The sequence below is a fragment of the Oncorhynchus clarkii genome, chromosome 24, assembly GCF_045791955.1.
Source record: "Oncorhynchus clarkii lewisi isolate Uvic-CL-2024 chromosome 24, UVic_Ocla_1.0, whole genome shotgun sequence".
NCBI classification, from domain to species: domain Eukaryota; kingdom Metazoa; phylum Chordata; class Actinopteri; order Salmoniformes; family Salmonidae; genus Oncorhynchus; species Oncorhynchus clarkii.
Genome location: NC_092170.1, coordinates 11,760,465 through 11,778,562, shown reverse-complemented (window position 1 = coordinate 11,778,562; position 18,098 = coordinate 11,760,465). Strand labels below are relative to the sequence as shown.

At 42.0% G+C, this 18,098-nt stretch overlaps 1 protein-coding gene across 2 annotated transcripts in view; it reads left to right on the top strand.

The window, feature by feature from the left end:
- Positions 1-1,426: 1,426 nt before the first annotated feature.
- The window catches only part of LOC139382506 (serine/threonine-protein kinase PAK 4-like), a 28,687-nt gene continuing 12,015 nt past the window's right edge, over positions 1,427-18,098 (top strand). Inside the window, exon 1 of one of the 2 annotated variants that reach the window (XM_071126596.1) lies at positions 1,427-1,558. The gene's annotated coding sequence lies outside the window, so the exon portion shown is untranslated. Of the gene's footprint in view, positions 1,559-15,918; positions 16,204-18,098 lie in introns of those variants that run through there. The other variant, XM_071126597.1, reaches the window with a different exon arrangement.

Here is an 18,098-nt window from a genome sequence, read left to right as displayed (position 1 = left end):
ACAAGGTAGGGGCGGTATGCAGAAGATAGCCGTATTTGGTAAAAGACCAAGTCCATATTATGGCAAGAATAGCTCAAATAAGCAAAGAGAAAAGACAGTCCATTATTACTTTAAGACATGAAGGTCAGTCAATTTGGAACATTTCAAGAACTTAAAAGTTTCCTAAAGTGCAGTCGCAAAAACCATCAAGCTATTCTGAAACTGGCTCTCATGAGGACTGCCACAGGAAAGGAAAACCCAGAGTTACCTCTGCTGCAGAGGATATGTTCATCAGAGTTACCAGCCTCAGAAATTGCAGCCCAAATAAATTCTTCACAGAGTTCAAGTAAAAGACACAGCTCAACATCAACTGTTCAGAGGAGACTGTGTGAATCAGACCTTCATGGTCAAATTGCTGCAAAGAAACCACTACTAAAGGAAACCAACAAGAAGAAGAGATTTGCTTGGGCCAAGAAACACGAGCAATGGACATTAGACAGGGGGAAATGTGTCCTTTGGTCTGATAAGTCAAAATTGTAGATTTTTGGATCCAGCCGCTGTGTCTTTGTGAGACGCAGAGTAGGTGAATGGATGATCTCCGCATGTGTGGTTCCCACCGTGAAGCACGGCGGAGGAGGTGTGATCGTGTGGGAGTGCTTTGCTGGTGACACTGTCTGTGATGTATTTAGAATTCAAGGCACACTTAACCAACATGGCTACCACAGAATTCTGTAGCGATTCACCATCCCATCTGGTTTGGGTTTAGTGGGACTATCATTTGTTATTCAACAGCACAATGACCCAACACCTCCAGGCTGTGAAAGGGCTATTTGACAAGGAAGGAAAGTGATGGAGTGCTGCATCAGATAACCTGGCCTCCACAATCACCCGACATCAAACCAATTGAGATGATTTGGGATGAGTTAGACCACAGAGTGAAGGAAAAGCAGCCAACAAGTGCTCAGCATATGTGGGAACTCCTTCAAGACAGTTGGAATAGCATTCCAGGTTAAGCTGGTTGAGAGAATGCCAAGAGTCATCAATGCAAAGGGTGGCCACTTTGAAGAATCTCAAATATAAAATATATTTTGATTTGTTTAAAACACTTTTTTGGTTACTACATAATTCCATAGATGTTATTTTATAGTTTTGAGGTCTTCACTATTATTTTACAATGTAGAAAATAGTAAAATAAAGAAAACCCCTTGAATGAGTAGGTGTGTCCAAACTTTTAACTGGCACTGTATAAATGAATGGCTTTGGGGCAACCATGCTGAACTCCCTAGTCATTACCCTTCTTTCGGTGTTAAACCAACTGTGATTTTGGCAAGGTTAATAGTGCCTGATGTCATTTCAATGAAACAATACAATCATTCAGTGAATCAATCAAGCATGGTAGTATTGGTTGCTACGGAGCAGCTCCCCGGATGTAGTGTTACCACCAGCAGCCTCAGTATGAAGACGGGAAAGTGAGACTTCGGCTAATATTACAGAGTTTTGGGCAGCTTCTTTTATTAAGCGAATCAATAAACTATTTATCCACGTTATCCATTTTAGCGGTGCACGAAGGACACTTAAGGTAATTATGACACGGATCATTTGTCTTTCATTCATTCAGCTATGCCTACTGACTTGACGTTTGTTATCTAAACTAAGTTTAGCTAGCTACGTTAGCAACTTGCTACCATTAATACTAGCTAGCTGCTAGTTTGTTTGTTTGGCTAGTGAACCAAAAACGAACTTTTTTAGAATAAGAGTAACTTTATGCAATATAAAGTCATTCATAATGGGTCTTGAAACTCAGTGAAATGAGTCACGAGCTAACGTTAGTCTACTCTTTCATTGTAAAAATATAGCAACTAGCTAACGTTATCGGCCAATAAGAACCTCTAAACTAGCTTAGTTATTGAGTTGACCAATCCAACTGGTAAACTAACAAACATTACATTGGTTAAGGTATGCTAGTAATCCACTGCTATAGGTAGAAACCGTGTACCTCAAAGTAGCTGTTGTGCTGAGAAACAATGATTTTGCTAGCTTGCTCCTTCTATTCAAACGCCCTAGGGGAGCTAAGTGATGTGAGTAGTCTGCTGTGCTGTAGTATAGTTTATTTATTTCACCTTTATTTAACCAGGTAGGCCAGTTGAGAACAAGTTTTAATTTACAACTGCGACCTGGCCAAGATAAAGCAAAGCAGTACGACAAAAAAAACACAGTTACACGTGGGATAAACTAAAGTACAGTCAATAACACAAAGTTGGACTAGGAGCAGCAATTACTTTGTTTGGAAAATCAAGATTGAGGTTCTATCCAGAGACCTTTGATGTTAGCTGCAGTCTAATCTAGCTATCTGCTCTACTGAAGAATTCAGGCCTTGTATTATGGCCTTATTTAATCTTTCTTGTAATCAGAACCAGGCAGCAGGTAAAACTGTTCGCTGGTTTGAATCCCCGAGCCGACTAGGTGAAAAATCTCTATGCCTTTTGAGTAAGGTACTTAACCCTAATTGCTCTGGAGTGGCTATCAATAATGACTGATCCCTGGCCGTGACCCCACTCTCCAACTGTGTCTCAGTGGGATATGCAAAAACAAATGTCCAATTCTCACACAATACACATTTGTACTTGTGTAAAATAGTACAAATGTAAGCACCCACCAAATTATTATTATTTATCTAATCTATGAAATCCTGAACTCTAGCCCTGTACAACTCTAATCCTGAACTCTCTCTCTCTCTCGACAGTTCATGAAGCTTTTGAATTCTGATCAGAGTTCTGATCATGGAATTCTGAACGTGTCATGCTGCTACATTTAAATATGTCTACCGTGTCCACAGTGTGTCCTTATTCCCTTTTCCTGTGCTATATACAGATGTCAGTATGAATTCCACAAATGGTGGAATAGGCAACATATGATAACACAACAGCTGATGGCATTAGCCAACTACTCTAGCTAACTAGCCAGCTAATCTCTGTAGCTAGCCAGCAAACTAGCAAATAACACTAAAGGGATTGCAAACGGGTTAGTGTAACTGTAGCCAAACAAAGTATTTATTCGAAGTATTAGTGAGCTGGCTAGCATTTGAGGCCAGCAAACATGTTCCTCACACGCTAGGAATGTATTTCCTCCAAAGTTATAGTGAGAAGGTGTCTCTTGGTCCAAAACATTAGTTTTTTTTTTAATACTTGTGGGAAGAGTGCTGATGATTCTGCCCACTGTTTGCGCTTTCGGTAGCCGGATTGCGTCTAGACTGAGGAGAAATCCGCACACAATGCATCCCTGACCACCTGAGATGGTCAGCCGGATCTGAACACCCATCACACCCCAAAGCGACATTTCAATGCGATCTTCATATTCTGATAGCAGAAGTTACATGTAAGTGTCAAGTGTAGACAACCTCTCTCTTTCCATCCTTACTTTTGGGGACTTGGCAGCTGATAAATGTTTAGTGCTGGTGTGACAGGGTGCAAGTAAGCAGGGTTGTGTGATCAGTGTCGGGCACTCCACACATTCCTGGCATGTCTGAGTACTGCTGAGGGTCACAGACGGAACCCCTGCACTCTACCCAAACAAAGACCTACACTACACCCAGTCACCCCAACAGCTCTGTACCACCACACAATCTGTTTGTTAGGGATGGATGTTAGAGATCAACAGACGCAGTGATAAGCTGTAAGGAGTTTTGGAATAGTCATGACTAATGTGTTCCCCCACCTAGTCTGTGTCAAGTTATTAAGCTCGTCCCAGTTTTGTGTTAGGAGATTGACAGGGTATCTACATGCTGCCCAGAAACAGTGTTTTTAGTTTGTTTACCCAAAAACCACTGTGATATGTGGCTATTTATCAGAACCAACACATTTCTGATAAGCATTTTTGTGTGGCATAGGCACATTTTTTCCCCATGAATTCTGAGAGTTTTGGAATGGAAGCAAATAAAATAAGAAACTAATTATTTAAATCACATTGAGACTAGAGTTGTCCGACCGATTATGATTTTTCTACACCGATACCGATTTATTGGAGGACCAAAAAAAGCCAATGACAATTAATCGGCCGATTATTACATTTTTATATATATGTGTGTGTGTAATAATAACAATTGCAACAATACTGAATGAACACTTATTTGAACTTAATATAATACATCATCTATTTAGTCTCAAATAAATAATGAAACATGCTCACTTTTGTTCAAGTAATGCAAACACACAGTGTTGGAGAAGAAAGTAAAAGTGCAATATGTGCCATGTAAAAAGCTAACGTTTAAGTTCCTTGCTCAGAACATATGAGAGCTGGTGGTTCAATATTCCCAGTTCTTCAATTTTCCCAGTTAAGTTTTAGGTTGTAGTTAATATAGGAATTATGACGCATCGACTATTTCTCTCTATACCATATGTATTTCATATACCTTGACTATTGGGTGTTCTTATAGGCACTATAGTATTGCCAGCCTAATCTCGGGAGTTGATAGGCTTGAAGTCATAAACAGTGCTGTGCTTCAAGCATTGCTAAGAGCTGCTGGCAAACGCAGTAAAGTTTGAATGAATGCCTACGAGCCTGCTGCTGCCTACCACAGTTCAGTCAGACTGCTCTATCAAATATCAAATCATAGACTTAATTATAATATAATGAACAAGCCTTTGGTCATTAATATGGTCAAATCCGGAAACTATCATTTTGAAAACGTTTATTCATTCAGTGAAATACGGAACTGTTCCGTTTTTTTTATTGAATGGGTGGCAACCCTAAGTCTAAATATTGCTGTTACATTGCACAACCTTCAATATTATGTCATAATTCTGGCAAATTTGTTCGCAACAAGCCAGGCGGCCTAAACTGTTGCATATACCCTGACTCTGCATGCAATGAACGCAAGAGCAGTGGCACAATTTCCCTAGTTAATATTGCCAGCTAACATGAATTTCTTTTAACTAAATATGCAGGTTTAAAAATATATACTTCTGTGTATTGATTTTAAGAAAGGCATTGATGGTTAGGTACATTTGTGCAACGATTGTGGTTTTGTTAAATCATCACCTGTTTTGCGAAGTAGGTTGTGATTCGATGATAAATTAACAGGCACCGTATTGATTAAATGCAATGCAGGACAAGCTAGTTAAACTAGTAATATCATCAACCATGTGTAGTTAACTAGTGAGGATTGATTGTTTTTATAAGATCAGTTTTTAATGCTAGCTAGCAACTTACCTTGGCTCCTTGCTGCACAACGTAACAAGGTGGTCAGCCTGCCACGCAGTTTCCTTCGTGGAATGCAATGTAATCGACCGTAATTGTCTATAATTGGCGTCCAAAAATGCAGATTACCAATTGTTGTGAAAACTTGACATCGGCCATGCCGATTAATCAGTCAACCTCTAATTGAGACCAAAGGACGCCTGGCCTATGCTTTCGCTGGTAGAGTAGAAAATACATTTTATTACTTCTCTGTGTTCTCAGATGTATTTTTGGGGGGTGGTTATGTATAGACCAACTCTTTCTAACAGGAGGCTTCAATTAACTCCATCTCTCATTTTCCTTTTTTTTCTGCCTGCATAAATCCCCTTTTTAGTAGAGAACAGAGAGTGGAGTGGGGCGGCAGTGTGACGTTGTAGTTGAGAGACCCTAGATCAGAGGCCACACTGGGTCCACATGATCACGGACGGCATGTTGTCGTTCTTTTGATCTGAGCCCGAAGGTTGCCTCCATAGGGGAGAAAAACACAGCTGTATAAATCGTTTCCAGTAGAGGATTCGGAAAGAGAAATGGAAGGCATCAAGTAGCCTCTAGTGCTGATTTTATAGAGAACGGCCTACGTGCATTCATTGGTCATGTTCGTAGTCCACTTATAAACAAGCTCAGGTTTAACTCATCCACACAACATGTAGTACCTAGACTAGTCCTAAAACCAGACTTCCAGTGTATGTACAGATGTTCAGGGCCATTATGTGTGAAATCTTCTAATTTCAGCTACCAAAGTAATGTAGGCTAGCCTCTAATGATGTGCTTTGCTTTTTTTCCTCCCACTACTATTCCACACCCTGTAGGCCTACATGTTCTATCTTTTTTTAGGAGCCCTCTCTCTCCCCTCCGCCCCAGGCGAAAAGTGGAGTCAACTTTTCATTTGAAGGGCTTTAGCACAGCTACTACTGTATTTTCACACCATGCCTCACCATTTGGCTATTAAAATGTTTTCATCTGACCCAGGGAGGTGCCTCACTCCAACTTTCAACTAGACAGTCAATCCCTCGTTGAGTCTTTAACTCACTTTCTCTCTCTGATTATAATTTTATAAGACACAGAATCTAATGGACTCACTTTCTCATCAGTTGCGCTTCTCTCTCTCTCTTGCTCGCACATTCCTGTCTCGCTTTCTGAGTCCTACCTCACTCTCTTCTGAGCAACTCAGTCTCAATGAGGGGGAGAGTGATCAGAGGATATTATGCTGTAGTCCTGAATGTGTGGACTGAATGTGTGGACTGGTCATCTCTTCAGCTTCTCTTGGCTTCACATTATCATACTCTGCATTTCAGTTTCATATTTCCTTTAAGCAGCGATTGCAGCTGGCTGGCATTGTTTTCAGATAAGGCTGATATGTCACTGTGTGGGTAAGAGTGATGGCATTGGGAATCTCTTGTCATCTATGTCTCTTAAACAAAGCCCTGTCTGTGTAGGTCATGCTGACTGTAATATAGGCTCAGTGTAGTAGACTGTAGGCTACACACAGTACAGTGAATTGTTTTCCATGTTTGCAATGTGTAATCGTTTCAATCAGAGAGGTCCACAATCAAGCTAGGACCTGCTTGCCTGGTAATAGAAAGTTCTTGTGTACACAGCTTGGTGGGGGATTGTGGGTAATGGGCTGGCCACATTTCCCCTCTGCTTTAACTGTTGCACAATGAGAGAATATAATGAATTGTGGTTGCAAAACAAGAAAAAGGTGCTGTTGCATTATGCAGGCATATTTATTTGATTTAACCTTTATTTAACTAGGCAAGTCAGAACAAATTCTTATTTACAATGACAGCCTAGGAACAGTGGGTTAACTGCCTTGTTCAGGGGCAGAATTACAGATTTTTACCTTGTCAGCTCGGGGATTAGATCCAGCAAATTTTTGGGTTACTGGCCCAACTCTCTAACCACTAGGCTACCTGTCGCATAAACCTGGAATATTCTAAGTGAATGAGGCAGTGTTTTTGTTCCTGCCGGTGAATAGGCCCTGCCGCTGTAGGCATGAAAAAAACCGACACTGATTGTGCAGACTGAGCAAAGACAGCGTTGCCATTTTGATACTAATGTCATCCATTTATTTTTCTATTTCACACCAAACTTTCCAAGCTGTTCTGCACAAGCTAGATATTAGCCTAGGGGACCCAATTTTTACCTCAATATTTACATGTGATCATACAAGTGCTTGACAGTATGACTTCATAATTGTTTTGATGATGGTAACATACCATAGGCTAATTACAGGGCTAAGCACGGCAACATTACTTTGCCAATTACAGTGTGTAAGATTCATACATCTATGTTCACCCCCCCCCCCCCCTAAACGGAGCTTCTTTGAAATTGGAGGCTGTTGGTTGAAGAGTTTGGTTTATTTTTTCATCTCTACTGTTTGCTGTGATTTCTCCCAGGTCCTTTTTGATGTGGACCTAATACGTTGAGGTGCAGCCCTCCATGTGCTGCTGGGCTTTGTGTGGTTTGCTGTTTGCACTGAAGAGATGGAGGGTTAAAGTAGGGATGGATATCTCCTGTCCTCGAGGGGCCGGAGTGGTGTCACACTTTTTCCCCATCTGTAGCAAACACAGTTGATTTAAACTAATTGCATTCTAAACTGAAGGTCGTGATTATTATTAGGTGTGTTAGCTGGGACAAAAGTGACACAAATCAGGACTCCGAGGACTGGAGATTCCCCACCCCTGCTCTAGTCAAGCCAACTAGTTCCTGGGCCCAGCAGCACAATTACCTACTGTGACATATCTCTCGCAACACAACTCTCATAGCAGTTGCCTAATTCATTACTTCCTCTTCCTTGTCACCTGGCAAGTTTGTCATCACATTGTATGAGTCAACTTTTTGGGTTTGTTTTTAAGGATGGCTCGGCATCAACTGCAGACAGACTGGGTGGAAGGGGCAGTTTTGTTACGATCACATGTGGCGATCAGCGGTGTGACGTGACCACAAGCTGCAAGATGAATTGCAGATATTGTAAATTAATGCAATGCGAGATTATGCAGAGTAGCTGAGCATGTGCATGGGTCCGCTTCACTAAGCTACAACGTGACCGCAGCTGGACAAAAACAGCAGAGGAGTTTAGCCTCACTCTTGTTGCTCTTAGTTGTTGTGGAGGTCAGCCCGATACTGTTGTTTAGTTCATGAATCGCTGACTCTACCTTTAACTTGATTGACCGATTCCGTTAACACGAACTCTCCTCATTTGAAATGTCATTGTTTTGTTCCTAAACTGAATCAGCATAGCTTGATATGTCAAACATGCTTGTTAGCGTAGTTTGACAAGATGTTTGAATAGCACCCGAGTCGTTATGCAATGAAAGCCTGGCTTGTCAACCTCTGCAGTGTGCTTTAGGCTCAACTAAAGAGAACAATTATTACGACTATTGAGTTGCAAGCTGGAAGCTTAGGAAATGAATCTCATAGTTCTCTCTTTTTCTTGACATGTGACAGCTTGTATTTGAGAGTTTTAGGGAGGCCCTTCTCTCTGACTGTCAAAGTCCAGACGGACAGGTTATTTCAAATGTAGTGTTGGCTATCAAAGCACTTTGAACCGACTGACCCGTATCCCAGTGGAAGCTCACATTCCCTCCTTTATCATTGACCTTTGCACATTCCTCAGCCAGACCTGGAAGTCTGCATGGATTGGCTAAGGCAGCAAGGGCTTTGTTTGAACCCAGCTTCTGGATTGGTTAGTATCGGACATGTCAAGCCCCATTCACATTGCATTGTTGTTGTTTTTCCCATATAGAGAACTGTTCTCTTTATATCCACACTACCCCTTGCCATTTGTTTATTTAACTAGGCAAATCAGTTAAGAACAAATTCTTATTTACAATGACAGTCTACCAAATGACCTCCTGCGGGGATTAAAAATAAAATATAGGACAAAACACACATCGCGACAACACAGCATAAAGAGACCTAAGACAACATAGCAAGGCAGCAACACATGACAACACAGCATGGTAGCAACAAAACATGGTACAAACATTATTGGGCACAGACAACAGCACAAAGGGCAAGATGGTAGAGACAACAATATATTAAATCAAATCAAATTTTATGTCACATACACATGGTTAGCAGATGTTAATGTGAGTGTAGCGAAATGCTTGTGCTTCTAGTTCCGACCATGCAGTAATATCTAACAAGTAATCTAACCTAGCAATTTCACAACAACTACCTTATACACACACAAGTGTAAAGGAATGAATAAGAATATGTACATAAAAATATATGAATGCGCGATGGCCGAACGGCATAGGCAAGATGCAGTAGATGGTATAGAGTACAGTATATACATATGAGATGAGTAATGTAAGATGTAGTGTATGTAAACATTATATAAAGTGGCATTGTTTAAAGTGGTTAGTGATACATTTACCGTTCCGTATTTTTTCTAACGGATGTCATCCATAAGTCTAAATATTGCTGTTCCATTGCACAACCTTCAATGTTATGTCATAATTATGTACAATTCTGGCAAATTAATTACGGCCTTTGTTAGGAAAAAATGGATTTCACACAGTTCGCAATGAGCCAGGCGGCCCAAACTGCTGCATATACCCTGACTGCTTGCACGGAACGCAAGAGAAGTGACACAATTTCCCTAGTTATAAGAAATTCATGTTAGCAGGCAATATTAACTAAATATGCAGGTTTAAAATATATATACTTGTGTATTGATTTTAAAGAAAGGTGTTGTTGATGTTGTTGATGTTTATGGTTAGGTACATTGGTGCAACGACAGTGCTTTTTTCGCAAATGCCTGTTTGTTAAATCTTTACCTGTTTGTCGAAGTAGGCTGTGATTCAATGAGAAATTAACAGGCACCGCATCAATTATATGCAACGCAGGACACACTAGATAAACTAGTAATATCATCAACCATGTGTAGTTAACTAGTGATTATGATTGATTGTTTTTATAAGATAAGTTACTAGCTAGCATTAAACTTATCTTGGCTTCTTGCTGCCCTCACGTAACAGGTAAGTCAGTCAGTCTGCCACGCAGGCTCCTCGTGGAGTGCAATGTAAGGCAGGTGGTTAGAGCGTTGGACTAGTTACCGGAAGGTTGCAAAAACGAATCCCCGAGCTGACAAGGTAAAAATATCGTTCTGCCCCTGAACAAGTCCGTTAACCCACCGGTCCTAGGCCGTCATTGAAAATAAGAATGTGTTCTTAACTGACTTGCCTAGTTAAATAAAGGTGTTAAAAAAAAACGATTTACCGATTATTAAAAACTTGAAATCGGCCCTTCCGATTCGGCCGTTCCGATTAATCAGTCGACCTCTACTCACTACCCTCTGGAGAGCCTTACAGTTGTGGGCGGAGCAGTTGCCGTACCAGGCGATGATACAGCCTGACAGGATGCTCTCGATTGTGCACCTGTAAAAGTTTGATTGTTTTTGGTGACAAGCTGAATTTCTTCAGCCTCCTGAGGTTGAGGAGGCGCTGCTGCGCCTTCTTCATCACGCTATCTGTGTGGGTGGACCATTTCAGTTTGTCCGTGATGTGTACGACGAGGAACTTAAATGTCCACCTTCTCCACTACTGTCCCGTCGATGTGGATAGGGGGCTGCTCCCTCTGCTGTTTCATGAAGTCCACGATCATCTCCTTAGTTTTGTTGACATTGAGTGTGAGGTTATTTTCCTGACACAACACTCCGAGGGCCCTCACCTCCTCCCTATAGGCTGGCTCGTCATTGTTGGTAATCAAGCCGACCCCTGAAGTGTTGTCTGCAAACTTGATGATTGAGTTCGAGGCGTGCATGGCCACGCAGTCATGGGTGTACAGGAGAGGGCTGAGAACGCACCCTTGCGGGGACCCAGTGTTGAGGATCAGCGGGTTGAAGATGTTACCTACCCTCACCACCTGGGGGCGGCCCGTCAGGAAGTCCAGGACCCAGTTGCACAGGGCGAGGTCAAGACCCAGGGTCTTGAGCTTAATGACGAGTTTGGAGGGTACTATGGTGTTTAATGCTGAGCTGAAGTCGATGAACAGCATTCTTACATAGGTATTCCTCTTGTCCAGATGGGTTAGGGCAGTGTGAAATGCGGACTCGACTCTTTTGACAGTTCACTTCACATATTTTTGGGGCTTAGTCCTCCGCATGCACATTGCTAGGTTTAGAAAGAAACCCAGATCTATTTCCAACATTCACTCAATGCACTCTGGGTTTTTACAAAGTGCAGAATGTGTTATCGGACAGCTAGATATACCTACATACATTTTGGAATCTAATAGATTGCATTTAGTTAAGAGGAGACATAATAATTGTAATCAGAAGATACCAATAACATTTACATGTTAAAAGTAACAGAATAGATAGAAGAATAACTGCAGATAAAATAATTAAATTGTACATCCAATGTAGATGACTGACCCTTCAAAATTATAATGTTTTTCTGGTGTTAAACTTTGTATTCCATGTTATAGAGCAGTTTATCAGGAACACAGAACACTTTAGTGTATGAGGTTAGGATTTACCATTGCTGAGATCTTATTTTCACATGATCAGAAAAAGTCAAAGGTCACGGACAGGTAAATGGTAATCCCATGTCAAAATGGCACCAAATCACCTGTCTGAATTCTTAATTTCAACACATTTAGTCCCATATCTTAAGATGGTGGTCATATTGTTATGACATTTTCAGGGTTGCTGTAGAACACAAGTTAAATATTCAAATCAAATTAAAGTTTATTTGTCACATGCGCCGAATACAACAGGTGTAGACTGCTTACTTACAGGCTCTAACCAATAGTGCAAAAAAGGTATTAGGTGAACAATAGGTAAGTAAAGAAATAAAACAACAGTAAAAAAGACAGGCTATATACAGTAGCAAGGCTATAAAAGTAGCGAGGCTACATACAGACACCGGTTAGTCAGGCTGATTGAGGTAGTATGTACATGTAGATATGGTTAAAGTGACTATGCATATATGATGAACAGAGAGTAGCAGTAGCGTAAAAGAGGGGTTGGTGGGTTGCGGGACACAATGCAGATAGCCCGATTAGCCAATGTGCGGGAGCACTGATTGGTCGGCCCAATTGAGGTAGTATGTACATGAATATAAAGTTAAAGTGACAATGCATACATGATAAACAGAGAGTAGCAGCAGTGTAAAAAGAGGGTTTGCAAATAATCCAGGTAGCCATTTGATTACCATTTCAGGAGTCTTATGGCTTGGGGGTAAAAACTGTTGAGAAGCCTTTTTGTCCTAGACTTGGCACTCAGGTACCGTTTGCCATGCAGTAGTAGAGAGAGCAGTCTATGACTGGGGTGGCTGGGGTCTTTGACAATTTGTAGGGCCTTCCTCTGACACCCCCTGGTGTAGAGGTCCTGGATAGCAGGCAGCTTAGCCCCAGTGATGTACTGGGCCGTACGTACTACCCTCTGTAGTGCCTTGCGGTCAGAGGCCGAGCAATTGCCGTACCAGGCAGTGATGTTGCAGCTGTAGAACCTTTTGAGGATCTCAGGACCCATGCCAACTCTTTTTAGTTTCCTGAGGGGGAATAGGCTTTGTCGTGCCCTCTTCACGACTGTCTTGGTGTGTTTGGACCATTCTAGTTTGTTGTTGTGGACACCAAGGAATTTGAAGCTCTCAGCCTGCTCCATTACAGCCCCGTCGATGAGAATGTAGGCGTGCTCGGCCCTCCTTTTCCTGTAGTCCACAATCATCTCCTTAGTCTTGGTTACGTTGAGGGATAGGTTGTTATTCTGGCACCACTTGGCCAGGTCTCTGACCACCTCCCTATAGGCTGTCTCGTCGTTGTCTGTGATCAGGCCTACCACTGTTGTGTCGTCAGCAAACTTAATGATGGTGTTGGAGTCGTGCCTGGCCATGCAGTCGTGGGTGAAAAGGGAGTGGACTGAGCACGCACCCCTGGGGAGCTCCAGTGTTGAGGATCAGCGTGGCAGATGTGTTGCTACCTACCCTCACAACCTGGGGGTGGCCCGTCGGGAGGTCCAGGATCCAGTTGCAGAGGGAGGTGTTTAGTCCCAGGATTCTTAGCTTAGTGATGAGCTTTGAGTAGCAAACAGGAAACCATTCACCCAGAGTGGAGTTATACAAATTAGGAACTCAATTTGCAAATGAGGCCGTACGGAATACATAATTACAGTAATTGAACCCAATTTAAGGTAGGGTGGTCATATTATTAACAGATCTTCATGCTTTACGCAAAACTGAAGAGTTTAACAATTTGAAACAATTTATGAAATTAGAAAACGTTACTTTATGCAAATTAGATCATATATTCAGACCCCTTGACTTTTTCCACAATTTGTTATGTTACAGCCTTATTCTAAAATTGATTCAATTGTTTTCTTCATCAATCTACACACAATACCCCACAATGACCAAGCAAAATTATTTTGCAAATTTAGTAAAAATATATAACTGATCACATTTTACGTAAGCATTCAGACCTTTTACACGGTACTTTGTTGAAGCACCTTTGGCAGCTAGTACAGCCTCCAGTCTTCTTGGGTATGATGCTACAAGCATGGCACACCTGTATTTGGGGAGTTTCTCCCATTTTTCTCTGCAGATCCTCTCAAGCTCTGTCAGGTTAGGTGGGTAGTGTTGCTGCACAGTCCGGGCTCTGGCTGGGCCACTCATGGACATTGAGACTTGTCCCGAAGCCACTCCTGCGTTGTCTTGGCTGTGTGCGTAGGGTCGTTCTTCTGTTGGAAGGTGAACCTTCGCCCCAGCCCAAGGTCCTGGAGCAGGTTTTCATCAAGGATTTCTCTGTACTTTGCTCTGTTCATCTTTCCCTCGATCCTGACTAGTCTCCCGGTCCCTGCCGCTGAAAAATATCCCCACAGCATGACGCTGCCACCATGCTTCACCGTAGGGATAGTGCCAGGTTTCCTCCAGATGTGACGCTTGACATTCAGGCAAAGAGTTCAATCTTGGTGCCTTTTGGTAAACTCCAAGTGGGCTGTCATGTGGCTTCTGTCTGGCCACTCTCCCATACAGGCCTGATTGGTGGAGTGCAGCAGAGATGGTTGTCCTCCTGGAGGGTTCTCATTTCCACAGAGGAACTCTGGAGTTCTGTCAGAGTGACCATCGGGTTCTTGGTCACCTTCTTGACCAAGGCACTTCTCCCCTGATTGCTCAGTTTTGGGCCAGGGGGGCCAGCTCTAGGAAGAGTCTTAGTGGTACCAAACTTCTTCCATTAAAGAGTGGAGGCCACTGTTCTTGGGGACCATCAATGCTGTAGACATTTTTTTTTTACCCTTCCCCAGATCTGTGCCTCGGCACAATCCTGTCTTGGAGCTCTACGGACAATTCACTCGATGGCATGCTTTTTGCTCTGACATGCACTGTCAACTGTGGGACCTTTTTATATGGGCAGGTGTGTGCCTTTCCAAATCATGTCCACTCAATTGAATTTACCACAGGTGGACTCCAATCAAGCTGTAGAAACACTTCAAGGATGATCAATGGAAACAGGATGCACCTGAGCTCAATTTCGAGTCGCATAGCAAAGGGTCTGAATACTTATTTAAGTAAGGTATTTCTGTTTTTCTATTTTAAAATTTGCCAAAATCTCTAAATGTGTTTTTGCTTTGTCATTATGGGGTATTGTGTGAAGACTGAGGGGAAAAAACGTTCATACATTTTTAGCACAAGTCTGTAATGTAACAAAATGTCAAGTCAAGGGGTCTGAATACTTTCCGAATACACTCTATATACAAAAGTATGTGGACACCCCTTCAAATGAGTGGCTTCACTACAGAGTTCCAAACTGCGTTATGATTTCCCTTCACTGGAACTCAGGGACCTAGCCCGAACCATGAAAAACAGCACCAGAACATTATTCCTCCTCCGCCAAACTTTACAGTTGGCACTATGCACTCGGGCAGGCAGCGTTCTCCTGGCATCAATCTGCCAGATGGTGAAGCGTGATTCATCACGCCAGAGAATTTGATTAACTGACTTGTTGGAAAGGTGGCATCCTATGACTGTTTCAAGTTGAAAGTCATTAAGATCTTCAGAAAGGACATTCTACTGTCAATGTTTGTCTATGGAGATTGCATGGCTGTGTGCTCGATTTTTATACACCTGTCAGCAATGGGTGTGGCTGAAATAGCCGAATCCACTCATTTGAATGGGGTGTCCACATACTTTTGTATATGTGTATGTGACCAATAATATTTTATATATATTAGTTCAAGTGTTCCCCAGCACATTAGCAGCAAGTCATTATGATGGCAGTCATGGGATCTTCACAAATCTTTTTGACATTTGCTTCATCATAATTATTTGACAACATTTGCTTACACTATGAACCGTTTTGATGGAGGAAGCTACAGTGCGTGTTTTTGTTCCGAAACCTTTCTCTTCACTGGTTGCTTGTGTTCATCCGCTGACAATCCTGTTCAAATTAGCAGTCACTCAGGGTATTTCACAAGATGCCGTTAATGTATTGATAAGACAGTGCTATAATAAATATGCGAGTACATTAGTATTTACCAGTAGTTGAACATTCCTGTTTCCCCCTGATGTGCCTAGGTCAAGCTTTCAGCTTGATCGTGTCATATAATAGATTACATAACAATCATAATGACTAGTAAAAAGAGTGATCATTGAACAGACACCGCAGGCAGTGGGCGTTCCGGGATTTGAATGAGTCAGACGTGACTCTCATTTTACCCCTGTTTCCCGGTGATGTCACGATACTGGCCCGCGTTAGTGAAACTATCGGAATGCTACAACATTGATTTTAGAGGTTTACAGTTCTACTTGAGAAGTTATTCATAAGTCGTTTTATCATAACGTACATTTTGGGTAAATACGGCGTGTGCACTAAAAGCAGCTCTTTACCTATTTGAAACGCTGCGGAAATAACTTCTTGATCTCACTTTGGAGAGTCTTCTTACAGAGCGAGGCTGCGTGGGTTATTTTTTTCCTTGTTTGTTCTCATGCGTGATCGTGAAATGGTATCAGGTGGATTGTATCGCGTTGGATAGACATTCTGGTGAGTAAATCAAAGGCAGTTTTACTGTCGTTAATCATTGTTTTCATAGTCATTCTTACTTCAAAATATCGAATATAATTTAACCTGAAACTTCTCACGGTCGAGAAGCATATCTAGACTGCAAAATGTACATTTGTATTCTGAGGTCAAAACTCACTCTTAAGATTAGCCTCAAATCAATTTGAAACACGTTTATTATAGCGGTCAAATCCAACAAATGCTCTATGTACAGCCATCACATGAGTAATAAACGCAGTGTTTTCTCACTACACATTCATCTACACAATATTTACCACCAGCATGTGGAATTATGGTACTTATTTTCTCCCATCGGACGTTTTGGTTCTTAAACCTGCTCATATCTGTTTTTGTTTTATTTTGCTATACGACCATGAGACTACTTCCCTAGTGCTGTTTCACATGTAAACAACTGTCAAAGTGATAAGAAACAACGGGATTACACTCATGAAATTGAGGGAGGTAGGCTACACCCTGAAGTAACGATACTTTTCAGAGTAACGACACGTTTTCTCTTTTGGTAGTGTTTTTACAAGCTATAGCCTAAGTACATGTTTGACACTAAAGAAAGCATAACAAGGTAATGAAACCAATGGTGTAGTAGTTATTTAGTTGGATCTGACACTGTCAGTATCGTTACTGCTTGTAGCCCACGTGCTTGTGGATGGGACTCTTTATCTTAATTCCTACATTTACTGTAATTGCTCATAGACCTATCCTCGTTTTGTTTTGCTGCAAATTGCACCCCAACACCAGACTTGGTAAACAACAGATAGGCAAGACCTGATAAGAAGCACTCTGGCTGGAATCGGGGGTCGGCTCCAAGGTCACACTGTTTGCACTGCACTTCCTAAATCAGGGAATCTCAGTTAGAGGGTAGAATTCTGTTAGTTAGCATTTCTGACTCATCACTGGGCAGTAGGCTAAACTTCAAATGAAAGGGTGCGACAGTGGAGCACGCCCACAAACATCTAGGCTAAGCTACATCATGATAAGTTGACAATGATGATTGCTACAGGCAGAGGGATGCAGGACAAGGCGAGACAAATCCCTGAAGATGTGACCTAATTTTGTGTCACCTCTGAACCCGGCATAGGGTCTGCGATGACACAACCTACTGCATTTGCATTCAGAAGGGAACATTAAATTCAGAAGGGAACACTGAACATTGCATATAGACATGCAATGAATATAGTTGACATGATTCAGTTTCATGTCAAAGGCATGCATGTGTTGTACTATACAATATAGGTGTGTACTCTTACTATATTTGACATGCGTGCATTTGGAATAGTGATTAGCAATGACTCCTACAGTATCTCTTTAAAAAGCCTTCCTGGAAATAAGTCATCACCTATAAATCTATTTTTGGTTTTGAGATGTTTACATGTCCTTTATTTAACCTTCGAGTGTAGTCCTTGTAAAATGGTATGCGTGGTATGCCTAAATGGGACAGAGGAAAACCGTTTGAGTTAGCAGAATAAGGCAATTGACGACTAGACGTGCCGTTGTCCGGATCTGTGTGGTGACCGTGCAGTCTGAATGATGAGGGGCTTACCTTTTGAATGGCCGCCTCGTCAGTCATGCCTTACGGTTTATCCTCCTCCAGAGGGGGCCTGCCCTGAGCACAATTGTTTTGATGTTAACTACTTTGACTGAGAGCCCCACATTAACCCATCACAGAGCTCAAATTAGGTGTTTTGCATTGCTACAGCACAGAGTTGACACCCAATGGCTGAGTCTGGTGGACCACCCCTTGTGCTTGGACAGACAGTAGCTCTTTGGCCATGACCCATCTGGGTCTACGCTCCCCCTGAAGTGCCTTTCTTACTGCTCACCGGTGCGTAATAGTATGCTAATGTGAGAGACTCCATAAA